This window comes from Papio anubis, chromosome 18 (genome assembly GCF_008728515.1).
Source record: "Papio anubis isolate 15944 chromosome 18, Panubis1.0, whole genome shotgun sequence".
Taxonomy (NCBI): domain Eukaryota; kingdom Metazoa; phylum Chordata; class Mammalia; order Primates; family Cercopithecidae; genus Papio; species Papio anubis.
Genome location: NC_044993.1, coordinates 19,689,599 through 19,713,915, shown reverse-complemented (window position 1 = coordinate 19,713,915; position 24,317 = coordinate 19,689,599). Strand labels below are relative to the sequence as shown.

At 42.0% G+C, this 24,317-nt stretch overlaps 1 pseudogene; it reads right to left on the bottom strand.

Annotated features, from left to right (window-relative positions):
• Positions 1-12,832: 12,832 nt before the first annotated feature.
• LOC116271273 lies at positions 12,833-14,229 on the bottom strand (annotated as a pseudogene).
• Positions 14,230-24,317: the final 10,088 nt, after the last annotated feature.

Here is a 24,317-nt window from a genome sequence, read left to right as displayed (position 1 = left end):
CAGTGTCTGGTGAGGTCTTGCTTTCTGGTTCATAGATGTGTCTTCTTGTGTTCTTATGTAACACAAGGGTTGGGGCAGCTCTCTGGAGTCTCTTCTGTAAGGGCATTAGTTCCATTCATGAGAGTTCCACCTTCAAGACCCAGTCATCTCCCAAAGGCCCTGCCTCCTAGCACCATCCCCTTGGTGATTAGGTTGCAACATCTGAATTCTGAGGGAACTCAAACATTCAGCCCTTAGCAACTCCCTTTTGTTTTCCTGTTTCTTAAGGTAGAAATTACTACAGGGACCAAGAGCAATGTTGTCACAGGGAAAGATAAATTAGGACATTCACCTGGAGTCTTTTACCTTGGGGGGGATCCTACAGTCATCCTGGGATGGGTGGATGGACCTACAATAAAGTGACTCCAGCTAGCACCAAGCGCTGAGATTACAGTCATGAGCAACCTCACCCAACCTCAATGTTATTTCCTAATTTCTCCTGCTCGACTTAGAGTACTTGGTTTCATTGCTCATTCATCACAGTGAGTCCATCTTCCCTATAGTTTCTATTGCTACCTTTCCTTTTCCACGTTTCTTCTCTCTGCTGCCCCCCCATCTTAGTTCATTTTGTGCTGCTGTAACAGAATACCTGAGACTGGCTATTTGAAAAGGAATAGAAATTTATTTCTCACAGTTCTGGAGGCTGGGAAGTCAAAGATCAAGGTGCCAGCATCTGGTGAGGGCTGCTTTCTGCCTCCAAGATGGCACCTTGATTGCTGCATCCTCATATGGCAGAAGGTGGACAGGCAAAGAGCGATGAACTCCCTCCATCAAACCCCTTTTTAAGGACACCTAAGGAAGGAGCCCTCATAGCCTGATCACTTCTTAGAGGCCATCTTTTTTTTTTTTTTTTTCAGATGGAGTCTGGCTCTGTCACCCAGGCTAGAGTGCAGTGGTGAGATATCAGCTCTCTGCAACCTCCACCTCCCAGGTTCAAGCGATTTTCCTGTCTCAACCTCCAGAGTAGCTGGGATTACAGGTGTGTGCCACCATGCCCAGCTAATTTTTGCATTTTTAGTAGAGATGGGATTTTACTATGTTGTCCAGGCTGGTCTCAAACTCCTGACCTTAAGTGATCCACCCACCTTGGCCTCCTAAAATGCTCATGCCTGGCCAGGATTACAAGCATGAGCTACCATGCCTGGCCAGAGGCCTCACCTCTTAATATTATCACGTTGGTAACACATAAATTTTGGATGGAACACATTCAAACCATAGCACACCCTGCCCCCCACTTAAAGTCCCTTGGAACTTAGGAGGGGACACATTCATAGGCATCTGAAGCACCAAGGAGAAACCCTGATTTTTGTTCCTAGTGACCATCAGCACCTTCATCGCTTACAGGAGCACAAGAAGAAAGATAGGTTTGGACTTTCAGAAGGAGGCTGTAGGCATGTGGGAGAGTGTGTGTGTGTGTGTGTGTGTGTGTGTGTGTGTGTGTGTGTAATGCTTTTTGCCATAGTAGCATGTTCAGACTTGCCATTAATAGCCTGTTAGTTGACTGAATTCTTGCCTTTCTCTCTGGGATGCCCAGTCTCTGAACTATGTAAAAGATTCAAGCATTTTAAATCTACGCCCACATGAGATTTCACTCAGTATAGGCTTTATGAATATTCATGCTGAAGTATTTAGCCTCAGGGTGTGAAATATTAATCTCTTACCTGAGTTTTACATCTAATTCTTTTTCAATGACACAGAGAAAAATTAAATGTTACCTGCCACCACGGGCATCATTAGGATGAGCTCTTTGGGTTAAAGCTCTAAAAGAAGAACTCACAGTCTTAAATAATTTTTTTGCAGTTTCCCATTATGCGATAGGCAAAATTTTCAAAGATATTACCATAGTTTTTATTAAACAGTGACCTTCTGTCTATCCAGATTGTACAAGCCAATAATATTAAAGTCGACTTGTAGTGTGGTAAATATGAACAATCCAATTATTTTTGTTGCATTAGAATTAGTTATGAAGAATCCATGTCAAAGGAGTACAATGCTTATCAATAGAAACTATAGGGAAGATGGACTCACTGTGATGAATGAGCAGTGAAACCAAGTACTCTAAGTTGAGCAGGAGAAATTAGGAAATAACACTGAGGTTGGGTGAGGTTGCTCATGACTCTAATCTCAGTGCTTTGGGAGTCAAGGTGGGAGGATCACTTGAAGGCTTGAGGACAGGAGTTCAAGACCAGCCTGGGTAACACAGCAAGACTCGTCTCTATGGGAGTTTTTTAACTAAAAAAATTTAGCTGAGCATGGTGGCTCACACCTGTAGTCCTAATTATTCAGGAGGCTGAGGCAGGAGGATCATGTGAACCCAGGAGTTTGAGGCTATAGTGAGCCAAGATTGCACCACTGCATTCCAGCCTGGGCAACAGAATGAGATCTTGTCTCTAAATAAAATAAAACAAAAACCATGGGATTATGTTTCTGTTTTGGTGCATTTTTGTTTGTGCAGTATTTGTATTTTGTTTTCTGGTGGTTAGTCTGAGAGTTCACCTGGGTTTTCCTGAAGCAGGTTGGGGGTTGATGAAGAGTGGAAGAAAAAAGACAGCTGAAGAGTAGTTTCTAAAACATTTGTTTTCCCTTTGTCTTATATCAATATTTGTTGAAGAAAATTGGGAAATAATGGATAAATAAAAAAATAAATAATACTTCTGAACTGATGACCGGGGAAATCTACAGCTATGATTTTAGTATACTTTATTCAGTCTTTTATTTATATTAAAAATTCAAATATGTATATTTAAAAAAGGCAGAGTCATGCTGTGCTGTTTTGTAACGTCTTTTAGTAATTTAAAGATGTTCTTGACATAATTTTAAGTAGCTGCGTAGTATTCTTTTATATGGATGTATTATAATTCATTTAAACAATTAGATATTTTTATATTTAGGAAGCTCTCGTTTTATATTGTTATGAATGGCATTTCAGTGAACAGCCTTAAAGCTAAATTTTTGCATATATCTACTATTATTTCTTAATCTTAGGATGGATTTCTAGAAATGGAGTTACTGAATTGGAGTATGTACATTTCACCACTGTGGATCTATATTGTCAAATTGCCCTCTAGAAAGATTGTTCCAGTTCATGCTTCCACACTCTCTCTAAAGCTGGTTATTATCGTCAAAATAGATATTTGCAAATTTTATAGGAAAATGCGGGTGACTTATTGCTGTTTTTAATTTTGACAGATTTAAAATTTCACCTTAATCTCATATGAAATGTATTTTTTTAAGGGTAGTTATTTCTTGATGAAGAATAAAAGAGCAAAAGAAAATCTTATTCTTCCTTCTATCGGAAGGAGATAGAATTCCTTCAAAAGAAATGATTATTTCACATCAAAGATTAGTAATAATTCCCTGGTTGTGGAAATCATTGCATTGGTAGGGCATCCCTCTCTTGAGACACAGATCTTTTTCCACATCTTTTTATTATAATTAAATTCATTGTGATGGGATTTTACCTGTACGTAATCCAGCAAATTTACATGGAAGGAATTAATTGTGGGTTTGTAGAGTGATACTATCCCTTGAGTCTAATGACTTTGATAGTATAATCTGAGGTTATAATTAAGAATTGAGTGGGTGGCCTTGGGCATAGGCTCACCAAGAATAAGTAGATTGCTTTCATCTTTTGGGTTTAATCCTAGGTAGAGAGAAGAATGCCAGAGAGCAGGAAATCATGCTATTCCAACCGCAAAACAGTATGTTTATTCTTCTAGAAGAGTTGCTATTATAGTAATGAAAATGTTGGTTTGGGCTGCGATATTCACTAATAAAAGTTCACTAATGGGTACATGAATTGACATCTGTGGCTCAATTTTGAACTCTGTTCAATGGTTATATCCATTTATTTTGGCAACTTAAGTTGGAAGATCAGCCTGGGTATTAAGAATTCCAGTGAAAAAGTATAACCTGGAGGCATCCTGCTAGTTTCTTATTTAAATGCTTCTGGAAGTCTGTCTGTCCGCACTCATACTTACTACTGAGACTATGATAGGTATTTGGTAAAAAATGATATTAGATTATTCAGTTTATTTATTGCTTTTGTTCTAAGACGCTGATAGTTATTATCTAACATGATTATTGTTTCTGTTACCCCTACTCACCTGTTGCAAACATTTTTCCCCCCCTATCCCAAGCACATTGTTTTGCCAGGTTAAATGTACTTAAAGGAGTGGGGCATAGTGGCTTAAACCTGTAATCCTAGCACTTTGGGAGGCCGAGGCGGGAGGATGGTTTGAGCTCAGTAGTTTGAAACCAGTCTGGGCAACACAGTGAGACTCCATCTCTATTTAAAAAAAAGCTCTTAAAGAACATTTGCTGAATTATATACAGGTCATATTCCATCATGCCAAAATCCTGTTTGAAATCTTGAAAGGCTGCCCTGACCCGTAGAATTACGTAGTGATCATTTATCTGCCAATCAAAACCTTTTGCAAAACTGGCCAGTGCCTACTTTTTTAGTTTCATCTCTCATGGTTTATATGCAGTGTTTCGTACCCTGAATAGAACTATTGCTTTTTTTAAATTTTTTTATTATCTTTTTCTTTTGTTGCCTTTTTGTCTTATAAAAAGCTTCTCTCTCAACCTGAAGTGTGCTTTCCCTTCATTTGTACAGATTCTTGGGCTATGAGGTTTGGGAGAAATTTTCAACCTTCATTTTCAAGACCCAGAACATACAATCCTGTCTCTGATTTCTAGTTGAAATGGCTTCTTTCCTCTGATTTTCTATGTACTGTGTTCATACTCCCTTAAGACAGCATTGACTACATTTTGCCGTATTTATAGTAGTTTATGTAGCTGTCTTATTCCTCTAATAGATTAAAAATTGCTCGAGATGAGGGTCTACATTTTATTTTTTTGAATTTCTTGTATTAGCACAGCACTAGACATACATTAGCTTATCAGTAAATGTTTAAATAAAGATGTAGTATGGAGAAATTATCAATGTGATTTTTGGGTGTTGAGTTATGACAAAGCATACATTTTCAGGAGATTCAGACAATGACTTTGCTGAATCTTTTTTTAAAATGGCGTATTGAAAAACTTTATTTTTAAAAAACCATTATGTGACTTCAAATTTATTAAAAATTTTTTTGTGGGGAAAATTACCACTTTATTTTTTTGAGACAGGGTCTTGCTCTGTCGCTCAGGCTGGAGTGCAGTGGCGTGATCATGGCTCATGCAGCCTCGACCATCGGGCCTCACGGTCCTCCCACCTCAGCCTCCTGAGGAGCTGGGACTACACACCACTGCACTGGGCTAATTTTTGTATTTGTTGTGGAGACAGGGTTTTGCTATGTTGCCTAGGATGGTCTTGAACTCCTGTGCTCAAGCAAACCACTCACCTTGGCCTTGCAAAGTGCAGTTACAACTCTTCTACAGCAGCACGTGAGTCTGACTTGACATATGGCAGCAAACAGAGCGCATGTGAATTTTCCACTCACCCACTTTCTTGATTTCATCAATGTCATGTCCCACCATCCCCATAGGATTTGAACCTCAGATATTTTTTCCCTCTTTCCTTTAGTCACCTAGTCACTGTACTTAATCTTTTTAGACAGTAGCTTGTGGATTCATTGCCTTCTCTCTAGCTCAGCCTGAATCACTTTAACAGCCACCTGGACGGCCTCCCTGCCTCTTGCATCCCCACTCTTAGGGTGCTGGAAACACTCTTCAGATTCATCTGCAGAAATGTCATCAATAAACCTACCCAGACATCACTCATGGGTCCCCACTGATGAAATCCAGATTGCAGCATTGAAATCTCATCTGGTTCCGTTCCACCTGTTCAGCCTATCTTGCCTTCTTTGGGGCCAGGTACTTTTTACTTAGAGAGCCGTACCTTGGGAGTCCTTCAGATTCAACATGCTCAATCTTTTTATCAGCCATCCCCAGTTTGTGCTGCATGGAGCAGGCTTCTCTCTTCTTTCTCTCTCCCCAGGTTCTATCTCCTCCCAGGAGATCACAGAGGCTCTGGCCTCCCCCTCTGGCCCATTTATTATGGGGTCTGTTTTGCCCATTTGGGCCTTCCTGCCCAGCTGTTGCATAGGCCTGGTCTCCCCAGATGGACTGGGCCCTTGCATGTGATTGGTCCTTGGGCAGATACCTTGTGATGTAAAGCAGGACTCATGATTTGTGTTTCTTTCATGTTGCCCTTGGTGCTTTGCATCATGCTTGGGATGCTTAGTGAACTTCTGAATGTCTCCAGCTTAGGGAAAAGCTCTGTCTACAGTAGATCATGCTGCTTTTCTGAAGTTTAAGACATTTCCATGATAATTTTACTTAAGATCATGAATTTTTCTCCTTCCCCCACCAATATAAAACCATTAAAAAAACACTTTGGATTCTACTGTAGCCCTTTTCTTTTCTTTTTCTTTTTTTTTGAGATGGAGTCTCACTCTGTTGCCCAGGCTGGAGTGTGGTGGTATGATCTTGGCTCACTGCAACCTCCACCTCCCAGGTTCAAGCCATTCTCCTGCCTCAGCCTCCCAAGTAGCTGGGATTACAGGGGACATGCCACCACACCCGGCTAATTTTTGTGTTTTAGTAGAGACAGGTTTCACCATGTTGGTCAGGCTGGTCTCAAGCTCCTGACCTCGTGATCTGCCTGCCTGAGCCTCCTACAGTGCTGGGATTATAGGCATGAGCCACCGCACTGCCCGCCTACTGTAGCACTTTTCATATGATAACTTCAGAACATGTAACGATTAGAATGAAATGTAGCATCTTCTGGTGGGCAGCCAAAGCAAATTTGTGCCTAAACCATGCATAAGTTGGCCACTGATTGGAGCTAGGTGTTGAATGTGCAGCTGAGGACCCTCAGCCCCTGCCTCCTTGGATCAATTTAAACCCACTTAAACCAACTTTCTTAAAAAAAAAAAAAAAGCAGGCCATGCACAGTGGCTCATGCCTGTAATCCCGGCACTTTTGGAGGCTGCGGCAGGAGGATTGCTTGAGCCCAGGAATTTGAGACCAGCCTGGGCAAGAAAGTGAGACCTCATCTCCACAAAAAAATTAAAAAATTAGCCAGGCATAGTGGCACATGCCTCTAGTCCCAGCTACTTGGGAGACTGAGGCAGGAGGATTGCTTGAGCCCAGGAGATTGAGGCTGCAGTGAGCAATGATTGTGCCTTTGAAGTCCAGCCTGGGCAACAGTCACAAAACAAAACAAAATAAAACAACCTACAGCAATTGGGGAATTTTGTGATTTCATGGGAGTTGCCGAAGGGATTCGTGTGTTCTGTGTCCCAGGCTGGTCCTGTATAGGTGGCACTGTGCTGTGGCAGCCCCCACAAGAGAGAGACACTGGTCCATTCTCTGGGTGGAAAGATGGAAACAGAACCAGAGCTTTCTGATGCCCCCTTTGAAAACTCTCTGTCTCTTTCTTCCTCTCTCTTTTGCTAGTTATTTAAAATGTATTTATTTATAAATCTAAGTACTATTAAAAACGAATTGCTCTCTCCCTCTCGCTTTCTGTGCCCTTCCCTGCCTCCCAGCAAACAAACAAACAGATCCTAATTGATGCAGTTTTTTCTTGTCTGGAGTTAGATGGTTTCTTGCAGTATAATACCTATTTAGCTCTACTTTGTTATTCAGATTTTACAGCTAGTAAATTTCTGTGAATATCGGGGGATCTGACCGTGACAGTAAATCACATGTACCATTGAAAAAGCCAGCTGCAAGTTTTAAAAAGCCATCGTCCTATTTATATGAATAGAGAGCTCTGTATTTTCTCCACAAGAGGGCAGGAAAGTCTGGGCTGTAAATATAAATTTTCAAAAAAAGTCTTTATTGGAAGAAGTGCTTTACTCTACACGAATACTTAAAAAAAATATATAAAAATTTCCCCTTGAAAAAGAAAGTTCTATGAGTGGATGATTTGGAAAGTTTCTTACGTTTTTCTGGGCAGTGACTTTTCAGCATCGCTCAGCACTCTCTGCTTCTCCAGCTCTAAATCAGAGCTTCTAACTGCAGGACTTAGTGTAGCTATGCTCCTGTTAATTGACTGAGGCGGCTTTTCCTCACTGACTCATGATCTTACACCCTTAATGTGTATACAGGGAAAAGGAAGAGACCAATGTTTCACTGGAGGCTCCTGCCAATGAGAAAATAATGTGTGTGTTAAAGGAAAACAAAACTCACGTAACAGACTTCAGACCAGTTCTGATCATATATACACATTCATACATTCTCCTGCTCATATTATTTTTTATTCTTCACTGCTTTCCACTGCCTCTCACCCCCACATCTTTTGCCTTTTTTTTTTTTTTTCTGTGAGATGTACATTATAGGCCATACTGCAAAACCCATCTTAAATCTGTGATACCAAAAAACACAATGCTTCTCTCTCTTCTGGTGGTCACAACAGGGCTGGCCTAACCTGTTAGGTTTCACTGTGCTGGGGTAACAATGGAATATGCAAGCGAAGGGGGAGATGTTGGCTCATTCCAGTTGTTTCCATCTGGTGTCCATCCTTGGCTGGGGTCACTATTCCTCCTTCCTTCCTTCCTTCCTTCCTTCCCTTCCTTCCTTCCTTCCTTCCTTCCTTCCCTTCCTTCCCCTTCCTTCCTTCCCTTCTTCCTTCCTTCCTTCCTTCCTTCCTTCCCTTCCTTCCTTCCTTCCTTCCCTCCCTCCCTCCTTCCCTTCCTTCCTTCCTTCCCTTCCCTTCCTTCCTTCCTTCCTTCCTTCCTTCCTTCCTTCTTCCTTCCCTCCTCCTCCCTCCCTCCCTTTCTCTCCTTTTTCCCTTCTTTTCCTTTCTTCTTCTTTTTCTTTTCATAAAAGGTACAATAGACTGTTGAAGATAAATTTGTAAGGAAACAATGTGCAATTACAGTTTTTCTTCTCCAGTCAGGTCGCCCATCCTCCGCCATCGCTTATGCTCGCGCCGTGGCAAACAGCTGGCCACCCAGTTTCTTTTCATAAGAGCTAATGGACTATTTGAAAGATAAATTGTGTAAAACAATAATGCAGTTTTTTCTTCCCTCTGTCCATCCCTTCCTCCCTCCCTCCCTCCCTTTCTCTCCTTTCCCCTCTTTCTGTTCTTCTTGTTTTTTTCTTTTTCATAAAGAGCTAATAGACTATTTGAAAGATAAATTGCGTAAAATAAAGCATTAAAGACTCAATTTTTGCTTAAGGCCGATAGCGATTGCCCCCTGTAGGGCATGAAATTAAAATGTGTGCACAGAACGAATGATTGCTTCAATGTCATGTTTTTAGTGGTGGTTGTCCTCTTGAAGTAGTTAGTGCTGCTCAAAAGAAGCGAGGTGGAACAATTCAGGTGGCAAAGGATTGATTCAAAGAGGATGTTTATACAGAAACATTATTGACAGCTCCAGACATATCCAGTTGACATAGTGTATCAGTTGGTGACAGACATAGCAAAAAGATGTGAGAAAGATATCATAGAAGTAATATGAGGACTTTCTGTGCTAGTGAGATGCAAGTGTAACTAATATCACTAACTTGCATACCTCAAATATAAGCAACGTGGCCACCCACATGTGCTGTTTGTTGCGATATGGCTGCCCAGAAACATACAAGTCATTTGGCACCCACTCCTTTAAGTACCATGACAGTTTGTAGCTTTAGGAAAGGTTCACTTGAAAAACCCCTTATGGTTTCACTCCTAATTACAGATACAGATGGCCACATGAATTTGAAAAAAAATGTAAAATGTAGAACATTGAGCCGTCCTGAAAGTTCATTTCAATCCTATGAATGCCTTATGTCTGTTTTCACAGCCTGCCTTCTTTTCCAAACACAGACAGTGGGACGTATCTGTTTTTCTTTAGAAGTAGTGTAATGGGCAGTGCGTGTGTGTGTGTGTGTGTGTGTGTGTGTATGTGTATGTGTGTGTCCCTATGTATAATTTATATATATTTTTCATTTTTCTTTTACATTATAGCTCTTTTTTGCCTGTACCTAACGTGGTTAGTCTTGGTTGAGTGAATGATATCACAGTGATTTTGGCTTTCTTCCAGCAGGCAGAGGGAGAAATCACAAAGTTGACCAAGAATTTCGTAGCACAATGGGAAGAGGAATGCACTAAACAGACTTTACTTAAAGGAAACATGAGGAAAACATCTTATTATAAAATATATATTTAATATGTTTTTCATATTTGGAAAGAAAAGTTAATGTCTGGGAATGCCTTTTGATTCCCTGGCCAGAAGGATTTGTGTCGTTTGACATCTCTCCCCACTCCTTCCCAGTCTTTAGATTAGAAATGATTTATTTACAGAGAAAAGAATGGTACTTTGATATACTACACTAATGTTAAACATTTATGGGGTTTAAAAATATTTATGAATGTGTAAAAGTTATTAAAATAAATGTGTTTTAGGTTACCTTGTGATCAGGTATAGTATGAATACAAAACCAGGAAATTTTATAAAAGAAAAAAAAGAAAATACATATGAGTAGATTTGTAAAGTTTAATAATCTTAGGGTATGCACATGTGTCTATTTTGTGTATAATTTAAAATACATAGTCCTGTAAAATACAGACTTAATATACATAGGTATATTTTTGGAGTCGTCATAAATTACAATGCTAAAGCGCCAAGAAAATTTCATTATAACTCTTTATTCTTAGTCACTCAAAAAATAATAAAAATTTGTCAGTAAAAACTTCCACAATTTGTTCTTTATGAAAAAATGATCATTTGGAGAATATTGGACTGCTTTTTTGGGGGACATTAATTTTAAAGGAAGAGAATTTTTATTTGCTCTATAAGATTTTTCAAGCCTTATGTTACTTCATAAGAAAAATGTTCAATAAACTTACATAAAATTATACATATGAGTAGGATACAAAAAGAGAGGCCATAGAATATTTCAAGTTAAGCTAAAAGTAAACATTTCTTCTATATCTTTATTAAGTCGATTTTTCTAGAAGCATCTACAGTGCTTAAAGGATAAATGCTTTTTTAGCAACATTAATAGCACACCTAATATGAATCAAGCAAAGTCATCTTTTCTTTTTTTTAAAAAAGTATTTCAAGGAAATCAAAGACCCCAAAATTTATTACTCCAAAAATAACAAGGTTTTAAATTCTTCTTAGTTTTCTCTTTGCATCTGGGATTTGTAAGCCTAAAAGGACACTTAAAAAATATACATATATCCTTGTCTTTATGTGGTCATCAGAAGAGTGGCTAGAGAGAGAGGTGAAGACCCACGCATGTTGCAGGGAAATTGTCTTCCTGCTTCTGCCTTCTCTCAGTGTCCAGGCCCCTGTTGTGACTTTATAGCTAACCAGGACCCTAACAAATGAAAGCCTCACAGATCTGCCTCCACTGTGGAGAGCTGTGTGCTTCCTTGGGGCAGCTGAACTTCTTTATGTACATTTTTAATAATTTTGCCACCTCAAATCCTTCCTAGGCTATTTGTAATTGTTGAACACTAGGCAATTTCCATACGCATTGAGGACTGTCATGATCATTTAGTTTATGCAGGAAATGAATATTTTAATCCTGATTCTATTATTGTGGGTGGAAGATGGGGGAGGGTCAGGTCCACAGACTCACGGTACAATTTTATGCTTTGCTTTGGTGCAATAGCTGTGGCTTATACTACATTTTAATTATTGTGAAAGTGAGTAATATGTACATACAAGGTAGAATTTTTTAAATGAAAACTTTATGTAACAAATCACCGTATCATTCAGAGAGAGTAGTAAAATTTATCATTTAGAGAGAGTAGTAAAAATCTGCGTGTGTAAAATGCACTCCTTTCTTCTACTTAAACCTGCATTTTATATTTAATATAGCCATTTTTTTTGTGGGGGATGGATTGGAGGTGGAGTCTCGCTCTGTTACCCAGGCTGGAGTGCAATGGTGTGACCTCGGCTCACTGTAACCTCCACCTGTTGGGTTCAAGCAATTCTCCTGACTCAGCCTCCTGAGTAGCTGGGATTATGGGTGCCCACCATCATGCCCGACTAATTTTTCTATTTTTAGTAGAGACAGGGTTTCACCATGTTGGACAGGCTGATCTTGAACTCCCAACCTTAAGTGGTCCACTCGCCTCAGCCTCCTCAAGTGCAGGGATTACAGGCGTGAGCCACCGTGCCTGGCCAAGTATAGTCATTTTTGATTGTACTTGATGACTATCAAAATCTTGAGGGTTTTACTCTCACAGTGTTAACTGTGATTCTGTCAGCTAAAGTAGAAAATAAAGTGGAGAAGTATAAAATACAGGTTGGGACTAATTAAATTGTCTGAATGGAAAATATGTATAAGAGCTACCTTTATACAAACATTAAGTGGATTTATTTTTTTTATTCCTGTAAACCAAGATGCCCTGGGGCCTACCCCTCACTGAAGCACAGGTTTCAGTGTCAGGGGAAAGGTGAAAGAGCCGAACAACCAAGTCACTGCTAAGTTTTGACTACCAAATTAAGCTTTTGGAAGTGACAGTGAGATAGTAGTTTTGAGAGCCAGACTTTGCAGAGAGAGAAAACGGACTCCTGTTTCTCAAGGCTCCTTTTGTAGGATCCAGACACAAGAAGCCAGGGCTGAGATGAGACCAAGTCTCCACACATGGGGAATCCCCAGGACTCCAGCAGTCCCTGGAGAACAGACCACAAGTTCCCAGGTGAGGATTTCAGCAGGTGGCCAGGAGAGAAAGAGCCATCTCTCAAGAGGCAACAGGGGCACTGAGGGCCTGGAGGACAGCTCAGGGTCTAGCCTTTGAACATAAATGCTGCCAAAATAGTACAAAGAACTCCCCTATACCCTTTGCTTAGATATACCAATTTTCCACTTACATGTTAGCATTCTCTGTCTTCATATGTGCACATATTACTAATTTCTGAACCATTTGAGAGTAGGTTGCATACATAATGCCTCTTTTTCCCTTTAGTCTTTCTGTGTATATATTTTTAAGAATAAGGTCATTCTCTTCCATAATCACAGCAAATTCATGAAGCTTAACATTGATACATTCCTTCTGTACAATCTACAGTGCATATTCAAATGTCATCAGTTCTCCCAATGTTGTTCTTTTTAGCATTGTCTCCCCAGTCCAGGATTACATTTTGAATTAATTTCCCTGCGAGACTGAGTCATCGTTAATTGACAAATTGTAGCCCAGTTTCTCACTCCACAATACCCAGTCTCCATCTGCCAGAATGGCACTTCAGAGCAAGCTTTTTTCTTTCTAATTTTTGCCTGTTTATGTATAGTGCATGTTGAGTGTGTATCCATTACTGGTTCCGAACACTTCCAAGTGAGCCCTGTATGTAGAGCTGAGAGATTTCATCTTTATCCTGCATCATTGATTAGACTCAAACCAAGTAGCTGAGAGATTTTTCTTACTTCTGCAGCCTTGGAGGGTGCCCTAATGAAGTTAGAAGAGAGGTAAAGTCATATATTTTATTTTTTGTTATTTAGTTTTTATTTCATAATCATAAACTTAACTCTGCAATCCAGCCAGGCATGGAAGGGAACAAGGAAAACATGGAACCCAAAGGGAACTGCAGCGAGAGCACAAAGATGATAGGATACTGCGAGCAAATGGGGTGGAGGGTGCTCTCCTGAGCTGCAGAAGGAATGGCCTGCTGGTTAAGATAAAACTCAAGTCAAACATATTTGAGTTGTCCACAGTCAGCAGTGGTTACCTTCTTGCTGCTCTTGCCATTCCTGGACCCAAAGCACTCCATGGCCTCCACAATCTTCATGCCTTCTTTCGTCTTGCCAGAGACCACATGCTTGTGTCCAACCACTCAGTCTTGGCAGTGCAGTTGAAAAACTGGGAACCGTTTTTGTTGGGTCCAGCATTTGCCATGGACAAGATGCCAGGACCTGTATGCTTTAGGATGAAGTTCTTATCATCAAATTTCTCCCCGTAGATGGACTTGCCACCAGTGCCATTATGGCGTGTGAAGCCACCACCCTCACACATGAACCCTGGAATAATTCTGTGGAAACAGGAACCCTTGTAAGCAAATCCTTTCTCTCCAGTGCTCAGAGCATGAAAGTTTTCTGCTGTCTTTGGAAGCCTGTCTGCAAACAGCTTGAAGGAGACGTGGCCTAAGGGCTTGCTGTCGATGGCCATGTCGAAGAACACAGTGGGGTTGACCATGGCTGATAGTATGGGGCTTCTGGTGGCCATGGCATCTGCCTATTTTATTTTAATTTTACTTTATTTTTGAGATGGAGTCTCACTCTGTTGCCCAGGCTGGAGTACAGTGGTGCGATCTCGGTTCACTGCAACTTCTCCCTACTGGGTTCAAGCGATTTTCGTGTCTCAGCCTCCTGAGTAGCTGGGATTACAGGTGCCCACCACCACATCTGGTTAATATTTTGTATCTTTAGTAGAGATGGGGTTTTACCATGTTGGCCAGGCTGGTCTCAAACTCCTGACCTCAAGTGATCTGCCCGCCTCAGCTCTCCAAAATGCTGGAATGAAGACATGAGCCACCGTGCCTGGCCAAAGGTCATATATTTTAAAATAATAATATTTTATTACCAACACAGAGCACTTAATATACATATGTTTATTTAATCTTCAAAACAAATCCACGAAGTAGATTAAAATCCTCCATGGCTCATATGACCAGTGTTGTCTAGTGTTTGTCAGTTCCCTCCACCTGCTCATTATGTTTTTGCTCACCCAAACCTTTATGTTTTTTTGAAGGGCTGTGTTATTTTCCATCCCAGGGGCTATACCCATGGCCATTGTCTGGAAATTCTTTGCCTCACTGTTTTTCAAAGAAGCTTAGCTATGGAGGGAAGGTAAGAGTCAAACTGGTCAAGAGAGGCCAGGCATGGTGGTGCATGCCTGTAATCCCCCGCTACTTGGGAGGTTGAGGTAGGAGAGTCACTTGAATCCAGGTGTTCATGACCAGCCTGGGCAACATAGCAAGGCCCCTTCTCAAAAAAATAAAAGTGTCAAGGGAGGGTTTTGTGGTAGTTCTTATGATTGTTGATGCTGTGTATTGTAATGACAGTCACATATCTGTTGTATAAGCTGCAGGGAAAGAAGAGACAGGAGGAAGATACAGAGGAAAAAGAAAATGGGTGGAGGGAGGTTCCTGAAGAGGAAGGTGGAGATGAGATACAGAAGAGATGAGCTTTTTACAGCTGGGAAAACTCATTGGCAGGCATGCCAGAAGTTGAGGGAGTTTGGCTCTGCTAGTCTTTACTTTTTACTGTTAAGAGACTCAGTCATTTCCTTGAATGTCTACACTGAGGAGGTTAAAGACGGAGGAGAGGATGGAGGATGAGGGTTGATGGACAATATGACCATATTATGTTTGAGAAATGGGGACAAAAAGATACCTGCACCATTGTTCCCATGTTGGAGCCCTGGAAAGCAAGATGATTTTAGAAGTGTCTTGCCTGCAGCACAGGGTGGGATCAAAAGAAATGTCGGTGGGTGCCTGAGAAAGCCCCATGGAATCCTGGCCTACTGGGGGACCAGTACATTTTCCCGTGTGGCTAGAGTGGCACAGGTGTACTACATGGGGCTTATGGGGATGAGGAGGAAGCAGCAGTGACCTGTAAGAGCTGACCGGATGGAAATGAGAACATTTTAGAGGATGCCAGCCCGTGGGATAAAACTGATGACCCAATTGTTCTCCTCTGTGCCTCAGTCTTGTAAGACCTCCAAATGAGAGATGATGAAAATCTGGGCAACACTGAAGGACTTTCCTCAAAACTACGTGCCCTAAAAAAATGTAATTGGCTTCCCAACAACATAGAAAATACCTTACGAGGCAAACTCTAGTTCAGCTATCTTTTAAATGGGAAACACTTCTAAATGTTATTGTTACAAGGACTGAATTCGTTGAGGAATTTCCACTGAGAATTGGAACTGAAAGAGATGTGCCGTGATAGAAATGGAAATCTTTCTCTTACAAGCCTTTGGAATATAGACCTTTTTACTTCCCAGTAATTTTCTGCCTGAAGCGCTGACATGTCTAATTAATAATAATATTCTATTAAACAGTATGATTAATCTGAGAGATCGTTATGCACAAGTAGATTAAAAAAAGCAACCTAAATCCCCTTGGTCTGATTTAAGATAAAATAAACCTGAATTTCTTATCTAGGGAGATTTTTTTTTTTCTCCTTGTGATGTAACTCGAGGGTACGTTCTATTTCTGTGATTCTTTTGGTGTGTGTTCTTTATTATCTGATGAACTGCAAGGAGACTTTTGAATAAAGAGTACCTATTCAGTTGCACCTCTCCAATTCAATTATAATTTTGTATAAGTATTTGCATGTGAATATTACTTTTGCAGAATATATAAGTTACGTAGTATCTTTCTGTTGTTAGCTTCATATGGTGCAGAGCTGTTAATCTTAATATTTTACTAATAAGAGCAAGGAATCGTTTGGGAAATATCAGGCAGCTAAGGACCCCATGGGATATTTCAGCAAATCCCAGGGCTTAAAACTGCCTGATTCCTGAGCTGAAAAAGTGACAACAGCATTGTTTTCCAAGTTCAGTGATTGAAAACAACATAAATGTTTTTGCTTTCTCAAAAGGCTATTTTAAGGAAGTCTGGGTATTTTAAGAGTAGTTGTTCCTTGAATGTTTCATTTATTGATGGCAAGATTTTTGATAAACTTTCCCTTACAGCCAGCCACTGGAGTATAGTGATTAAAATCCAACTTTGGGGGTTTTGTGGCTTCAGGTCTTACCTGCTGTGAGACCTTGGCTAAGTTGGTTAATGCTTCAAGGCTCAGTGTCTTCATCTCTAAAATGGGGAGATAACCTATTTCCTAGGCAGAACCTCCCTGATTTGTCTGCCTCTCAGACAGACGTTCTGAGATGTTGGCCAGGTGCCGTGGCTCACGCCTGTAATGCCAGCACTTTGGGAGGCCAAGGCGGGTGGATCACTTGGGGTCAGGAGTTTGAGACTAGCCTGGCCAACAGGGTGAAACCCTGTCCCTACTAAAAATACCAGAAAATTAGCTGAGCGTGGTGGCAGGCACCTGTAATCCCAGCAACTCGGGAGGCTGAGGCAGGGGAATCGTTTGAACCCAGGAGGTGGAGGTTGCAGTGAGCCAAGATCACGACACTACACTCCAGCCTGGGTGACAAAGCAAGACTCTCTCTCAAAAAAAAAAAAAGTTCTGAGAATCCCTGGCCCTGTCTCTCCAGGACTGTAGCAGTGGGACAAACCCAGTTTCTGTATGTGCTAAGTAGTGGGAAATTTGAGGTGTTAAAAGCAGTTGTGAGAATTAAAAGTATATGATGAAGGTAAAGCCTTTAGCTCTGTGCTTGGGACCTCACTGTTACTCGATAAAAGCCAGCATCCGGCCAGGCGCGGTGGCTCATGCCTGTAATCCCAGCACTTTGGGAGGCCAAGGTGGGCGGATCACGAGATCAGGAGATCGAGACCATCCTGGCTAATGCGGTGAAACCCCGTCTCTACTAAAAATACAAAAAATTAGCCGGGCATGGTGGCAGGCTCCTGTAGTCCCAGCTACTCGAGAGGCTGAGGCAGGAGAATGGCGTGAACCTGGGAGGCGGAGCTTGCCGCTGTGCCACTGCACTCCAGCCTGGGTGACAGAGTGAGACTCCTGTCTCAAAAATAAATAAATAAATAAAAAGCCAGCATCCATTATTAATTATTAGAAAATTCATCACACCTTCAGATCATCTGTATGTTAGTTTTAGAGATAAATTTGTCTTCTGTTCGATTCTTTCATCTGGAATTTTAACGTTTCAAAGATATATCCATCAGCTAAACATTGGAGCCATATAGCACTTACCTAAATTTCGTAATAGTACTTGGGCAGGCATAATGTTACACAATTCACAAAACACTTTCTATATCATATTATTTTAGTATATGGTCACTACTGATTATGACCAATTATAACATTTGATTTTGCCTAAACTGATGATCTCTGGACATCTTAATGAATGATCAAATTTGGAAAGTTCATGAAAAGGCCACTCAGAAGTACATATACACACACACTACACTCATCTGTAGATGGTTTGAGATACATACACTGCTTGCTGCTTAGATATTGATACTTATAAACGGTGTTAGAGATGTAATAATTTGTACTCTTGTATAATAAAACTACTGATTGGCATTTAGTTCCTATAATCCCTTTCAGTAACTATAATAGGGGTAGAAAAGAGTCGACAAAAATGGCAGAAGCACCTCATAGTTAAGATAACGTAAGTGAAGTTTTATTTATTTATTTATTTATTTTTAAAGAGACCAGGTCATGCTCAGTCGCCTGGGCTGGAGCTCAGTGGCATGATCATAGCTCACTACAGCCTTGAACTTCTGGGCTCAAGTGACCCTTCCACCTCAGTCTCCTGAGTAGCTGGAACTACAGGCATGCGCCACCATGCCTGGCTAATTTTTGTAGAGACAAATTCTTGCTGTGTGTGTGTATTTTTTTTTTTTTAATATCTCTCTCTCTCTCTCTCTCTCTCACACACACACACACACACACACACACACACACACACACACACCCAAAACCTACTAGTTCTAATAAAGTACATTGACATTGATGGCGATATTTTCATCATACATATCTTTCCTTAAAGTGTGCATACACTTGATAGACTGCTCTTTGTATAAACATGCATGATCACATATAAACACTCTTGGTGTTAACAGTTGTCAGCTATGAGAGAAACTCTTCCCATGACAGTTGAGGACGTAGAGGCCCAGAGAAGTGAAGTGACTTCTCAAGGCCACACAGCTTATTCATGATAGAACAGGCACAACTAGAGCCTAAGGAACTCTAATGCAATTTTCACTGCCTTGTTCCTCCTCTGTGGGTGATTTCAGGAGCCCTTCAGAAAGTCAGACGCCTCCTGACTCAGCTACTTTGTCCTTCAGTTTCTGTGATTAGAGATTCATACCTTTTTGGTCTCATCACTGCTTAGCATAGTACAAGTAGCTCAGGCTTTTGAGGCAGATGAACTTCGGTGTAAAATCTAGCGCCGACACTCAGGGCTGCCACATTGCACGACTCCAGGGGGCACCACTCCAAGGTATTTTATGTAAATAGAGCCTAGATTAACAGGAGGCCCTTAATAATTTATTAGCAGTAGCATCAACTACTGCTTTTTGAATTTGGAGGCTGACTTGAGTGGAATTTTTTCATAGTGAGGACCCTGTGTTAAGAGCCAGCTTGGACAATGACATGTATGTATGTGTATCTATTGCTTTAGTAAATCTCATAAATGTACACAATAAAAACTATGTGAATGTGGATGCCACTACTTCAAAAGCTGTGGTCATGGGGGCAAGAGCTGGGGCAATGGGTGTTATCTTCTCTCTCTCACACACACACACACACATGCACACACACACGCACACACGCACATTTCCTTTGAGACATCCTGACCCACCACTCGTCTTCCCATTCCAGATCCCGAGTGAAAGGCCTGGCCACGTCTGTTGACATGGTGAGCAGCGAATGAACCTTTGGGAAGTTACTGAAGGGGAGGGTTGGTAGGTATCACCTCTGTCATCACTCAGAGGGCAGGAATGAGGATGAGAGAGCACCCGTCTTAACTCTGCTCTCCATTTGTCTGTGAGGTTGGTGGGAACTTTCTGAGACTCTTCTAAAACCTCTTCTGTTGTCCCTCAGTTTACAGAACTGCTGGGATCTAAATTTCGGTCCCAGAGGCTGGGAATCAGTGGGAGAGATTGAATTTTCTGTAATGCTTGTGGTCTATTGAGCAAATGAATAGCATCTGAAAATGGCAAGACTCTATAAAATTAAGAAAATGAATCGTTTTCAAACAGTTTTAGAGGAACCATTTACATACGGACAAGATAATTATGATCTAACAAAAGCTTGTGTTATTTAAGGTGGGGCTTTGGTAGTCTAATGCAGTGGGTGTCTGTAGTACATCATCATCATAACAGCCCCCAGTGAATCAATGCCTCCCTGCATCCACACCCCTTTGTAACATGATGTTATCGCTCTTCCCATCAAGAAATGGTCTCTTTTGGCTGGGCATAGTGGCACACATCATCCCAGCACTTCGGGAAGCTGAGGCAGGCAGATGGCTTGAGGTCAGGAGTTCGAGACCAGCCTGGCTAACATGGTGAAACCCTGTCTCTACTAAAAATACAGAAATTTAGCCGGTGTGATGGTGTGCATCCCAGCTACTCAGGAGGCTGAGGCAGGAGAATCACTTGAACCTGGGAGGTGGAGGTTGCAGTGAGCTACACACTCCAGCCTGGGTGATAGAGCAAGACTGTCTCAGGGAAAAAAAAAAAAAAAAAAAAAGGAATGGTCTCTTTCTCTTTCCCCTTGAATCTGGGCTGGTCTGCAACTTGGTTTAAATAATGCAAAGGGATGGAAGTGATGTTCTCAACTTCCATGCCCAGGTCTTGTAGCTTCTCTTCCCATGGAAGGGACCCATCCATTATGTAAAGAGGGCCAGGCTGTTCTGGAGGGAGAAGCTGCGTGGAGCACAACCAGCCCCAAAGTGCCACACGTATGAGTTAGGCAGTCTTGAGTCCTACTCAAATTCTTGACCCATAAATATGTGAGCAAATAAAATAGTGTTTTTTTTTTTTTTCCCCGAGACGGAGTCTCGCACTGTCACCCAGGCTGGAGTGCAGTGGTCGGATCTTGGCTCACTGCAAGCTCCGCCTCCCGGGTTTACTCCATTCTCCTGCCTCAGCCTCCCGAGTAGCTGGGACTACAGGTGCCCACCACCACTCCTGGCTAGTTTTTTTTTGTATTTTTTAGTAGAGACGGTGTCTCACCGTGTTAGCCAGGATGGTCTCGATCTCCTGACCTTGTGATCCGCCCGTCTCGGCCTCCCAAAGTGCTGGGATTACAGGCTTGAACCACTGCGCCCGGCCAAAATAGTGGTTGTTTTAAGCCACTGATAAGCTTTGGTATGGTTTGCACATGGTAGCAGATAATGAATACAGTCACAATTCTAGCTGCTAATCAGCGTCACCTTAGGAGATTTTATAAAAAGCAGATTACTTGGCCGGGTGCAGTGGCTTACGCCTGTAATCCCGGCACTTTGGGAGGCTGAGGCGGGCAGATCACTTGAGGCCAGAAGTTCGAGACCAGCCTGGCCAACGTGGCGAAACCCCGTCTCTACTAAAAATGCAAAAATTAGCTGGGCATGGTGGTGGACTCCTGTATTCCCAGCTTCTTGGGAGGCTGAGGTGGGAGAATCGCTTGAACCTGGGAGATGGAGGTTGCAGTGAGCTGAGATAGTACCACTGCACTCCAGGCTAGGTAACAGGGTGAGACTCTGTCTCAAAAAAAAAAAAAAAAAAAAAAGGCAGATGACTGGGACATCTAGTGGGGAGAGGGCTGTCTTGGGCCTCTATAATCCACATCTTCCCCTACCCCCATGCAATTTTTATTTGAAACAAGTTCAAATCTATAGAGAGGTTGAAACAATAGCACCAACACCTAAGGAAACTTCTCCTGGATTCATCTGTGCTTAACATTTTGCCACATTTGTATCAATCAATCAATCATCTGTTTATCTTTTTGTAAAATCATTTGACAGGAAGTTGCAGATGGCAGATCACTTCATCCCTTCTCAGGGGTATAAGGGATTCTTACATCCCCACGTAAGAAAAGAATATTTTCTTACATGACCACATTATCATTCTCACAACCAAGAAAATTCATGTGGATTCTATCATCTCATTTAATTTATAGTCTATATTCAAATTTCCTAAGCTTGGAAATGTCCTTTATAGATTTTTTTAGTTTTAATTTTATTATTTATTTATTTTTATTTTGAGACAGGGTCTCACTCTGTCACCCATGCTTGAGTGCAGTGGCGTGATCACGGCTCACTGCAGCCTTGATCTCCCAGGCTCAAGCGCTTCTCCCACCTCAGCCTCCCAAGTAGCTGGGTGATAGGTGGCTATTTTTAAATTTTTTTTTTTAATGTTTTTAGAGACGGTGTTTGTCTATGTTGCTAGGGGTGGTCTCCAACTCCTGGGCTCATGTGATCCCCCTACCTTCAGCCTCTCAAAGTGCTGAGATTATAGGCGTGAGTCGTGGTGCCTGGCCTCACCAGCAAATTTAAATCGTAAAAGTTGCTGATGCTAGCTGTGTCTGCTTCCTTCCCTTCTCATTCTCTTCTTAACATAGTTGTCCGTCTTCTGTCCTCTCCACTCCTCTGAAGCTCTAATGTCGCCAACAACCTCAGTGATTTCCACCCCAGTGGTTACTTCTATGTCCTCACGTTCGTCGATTTTTCAAGTGCTTTCCCTGTAGCTGACCACTTCCTCCTTCTTGAAACACTATTTGTCCCTTTGGCTTTTGTGACCTCACACTCCCGGTTCCCCTCCTACCTTGGTGGCTGTGGCTTCTTGGGCTCTTTTGTGGATCTTAGTCTTTTCTGCCTGACCTCTGAGTGTGAGGGAGCCTCTGGGGTCTTTTAACCTGTCACTTTTCCCTGGCTGATCTCATTCAGTCCCATGACTTTTCATCTGTATACTGACAGATTCCTGAAGGATTATCTAGCCCTGCCTTTTCCTCTGAGTTTCAGTCTCATATAACTGACTGCCTACACGGTACCTCCACTTTGATGTATAAGAGGTGTCTCAAACCTAACATGTCCCAAACCATTTTTGATCTCCCTCCCCCACCTGACTTCTGCCGTGGAGTCTTCCCCATTTCCATTGCTTTATCTACTTGGCCCCTGAAGCCAAAGCTTAGGGGTCCATTTCATCTGTTCTCCTCACTCTGCACTATCAATCCTTTAATAGGACCTGTCAGTTCCACCTCTGAAAGGGACTCTGAAAGTGTCCGAGTTTTCTCACCTGCACTGCTGCCTTTCTTGGATGATGGTCCAAGCCAGTGTTATCTCCAGTCCAGGTCACTGTAAGCCTCTGAGCTGGCCTGATTCCTTTTTACTCGTGGATCTGTTTCTCCAATGATCTTTTGTTACTCCTCTGCATAAAACCTGCACAGTTTCTAACCTGGGCAGCATAGCAAGACCCTATCTCTAGAATAAATAAAAATAGTAGCTGGACATGGTGGTGTATACTTGTAGTTCCAGCTACTCAGAAGGCTGAGGTGGCAGAATTGCTTGCGCCCAAGAGGTTGAGGCTGCAGTGAGCCATAGTTGTGCCACCATACTCTAGCCTGGGTGACAGAGCAAGACCCTGTTTCAAAATAAAATAAACATTAAACTCTGTCATATTTAAAGTCCAGGCTCCTTCCCTGGGCTGTAAAAACCTGTGTGATCTGGCCCTGCTTGGCTGCCTCTGCAACTTCCCCTCACTCACTGTGCCACAGCCAACTCTGCCTTCTCTCGGTTCCTTGAACCCGCCAGCCTTGTCCCTTCCTCAGAGGCTTTGCACGTGTTCTTCCTTCTCCCAGAGTGCCCTTCCCCCAGGTCTCTGCATGGCTTTCTCCTCTCCAGCCTTCAAGTTTTGACTTGAGGGTCACTTCTTTAGAGAAATCTCTCTTGACCATGCAAATAGAAAGTAGCTGCCCTCCGCGAGTTACTCTTTCTCACATCTTGCTGTTTTATTTTCTTCAGAGCATTTATCTATTTTAATATCGCTTCCTCATTTGTTTACTAGTTTTCCATTTCTCCTTTCTACATTTAGGGAGTTGGGTTCTTTTGCGATTTGTTTACTGTTGTGTCTTCAATATTTTCAGAAGTGTGCCTGGCGCGTATTAGGTAGTAAATAACTGGAAACGGTGAATGGGCCGGTGGACGATCCCAATGTTAGAAACCCGGGATTCACCCTGCTCTCCTGAGCTCCTGCTTTCTGTTCAGTAGCCGGGTGCTGTTCATTTTGTATTCTTGATTTTTCTGAGCTCTATCCCCCTTCCCACCTACTACCACTGCCTTGGTTTATTCCGTCAGCGTCTAGACAGTTTCCCAGTCTCTGGTCAAGGACTGATCCCTGCATGTATTTTTTTCCCCTCTTCCTCCAGGAAGAACAAATCAAACACTCTCTGTGCCACCATGATGTTCCCAGACCTACTTCCGTAGGACCCCTGAAGCTTTATTGCACATGCCCTTTGCTGTGGTCGCCTCTTCCTATTATATTAGAATCCTCCTGGAGTCAGGGATCCCATCTTTCTGTTTCTCTTTCTTTTCTTTTCTTTTCTTTTCTTTTTTTTGAGACAGAGTCTTGCTCTGTCGCCCAGACTGGAGTGCAGTGGCACAATCTTAGCTCACTACAGCCTTGACCTCCCAGGGTCAAGTGATCCTCCCACCTCAGCCTCCCAAGTAGCTGGGATTACAGGCAGGTGCCACCCTGCCTGGCTAATTTTTGTGTTTTTGATAGAGATGGAGTTTTGCTATGTTGGCCAGGCTGGTC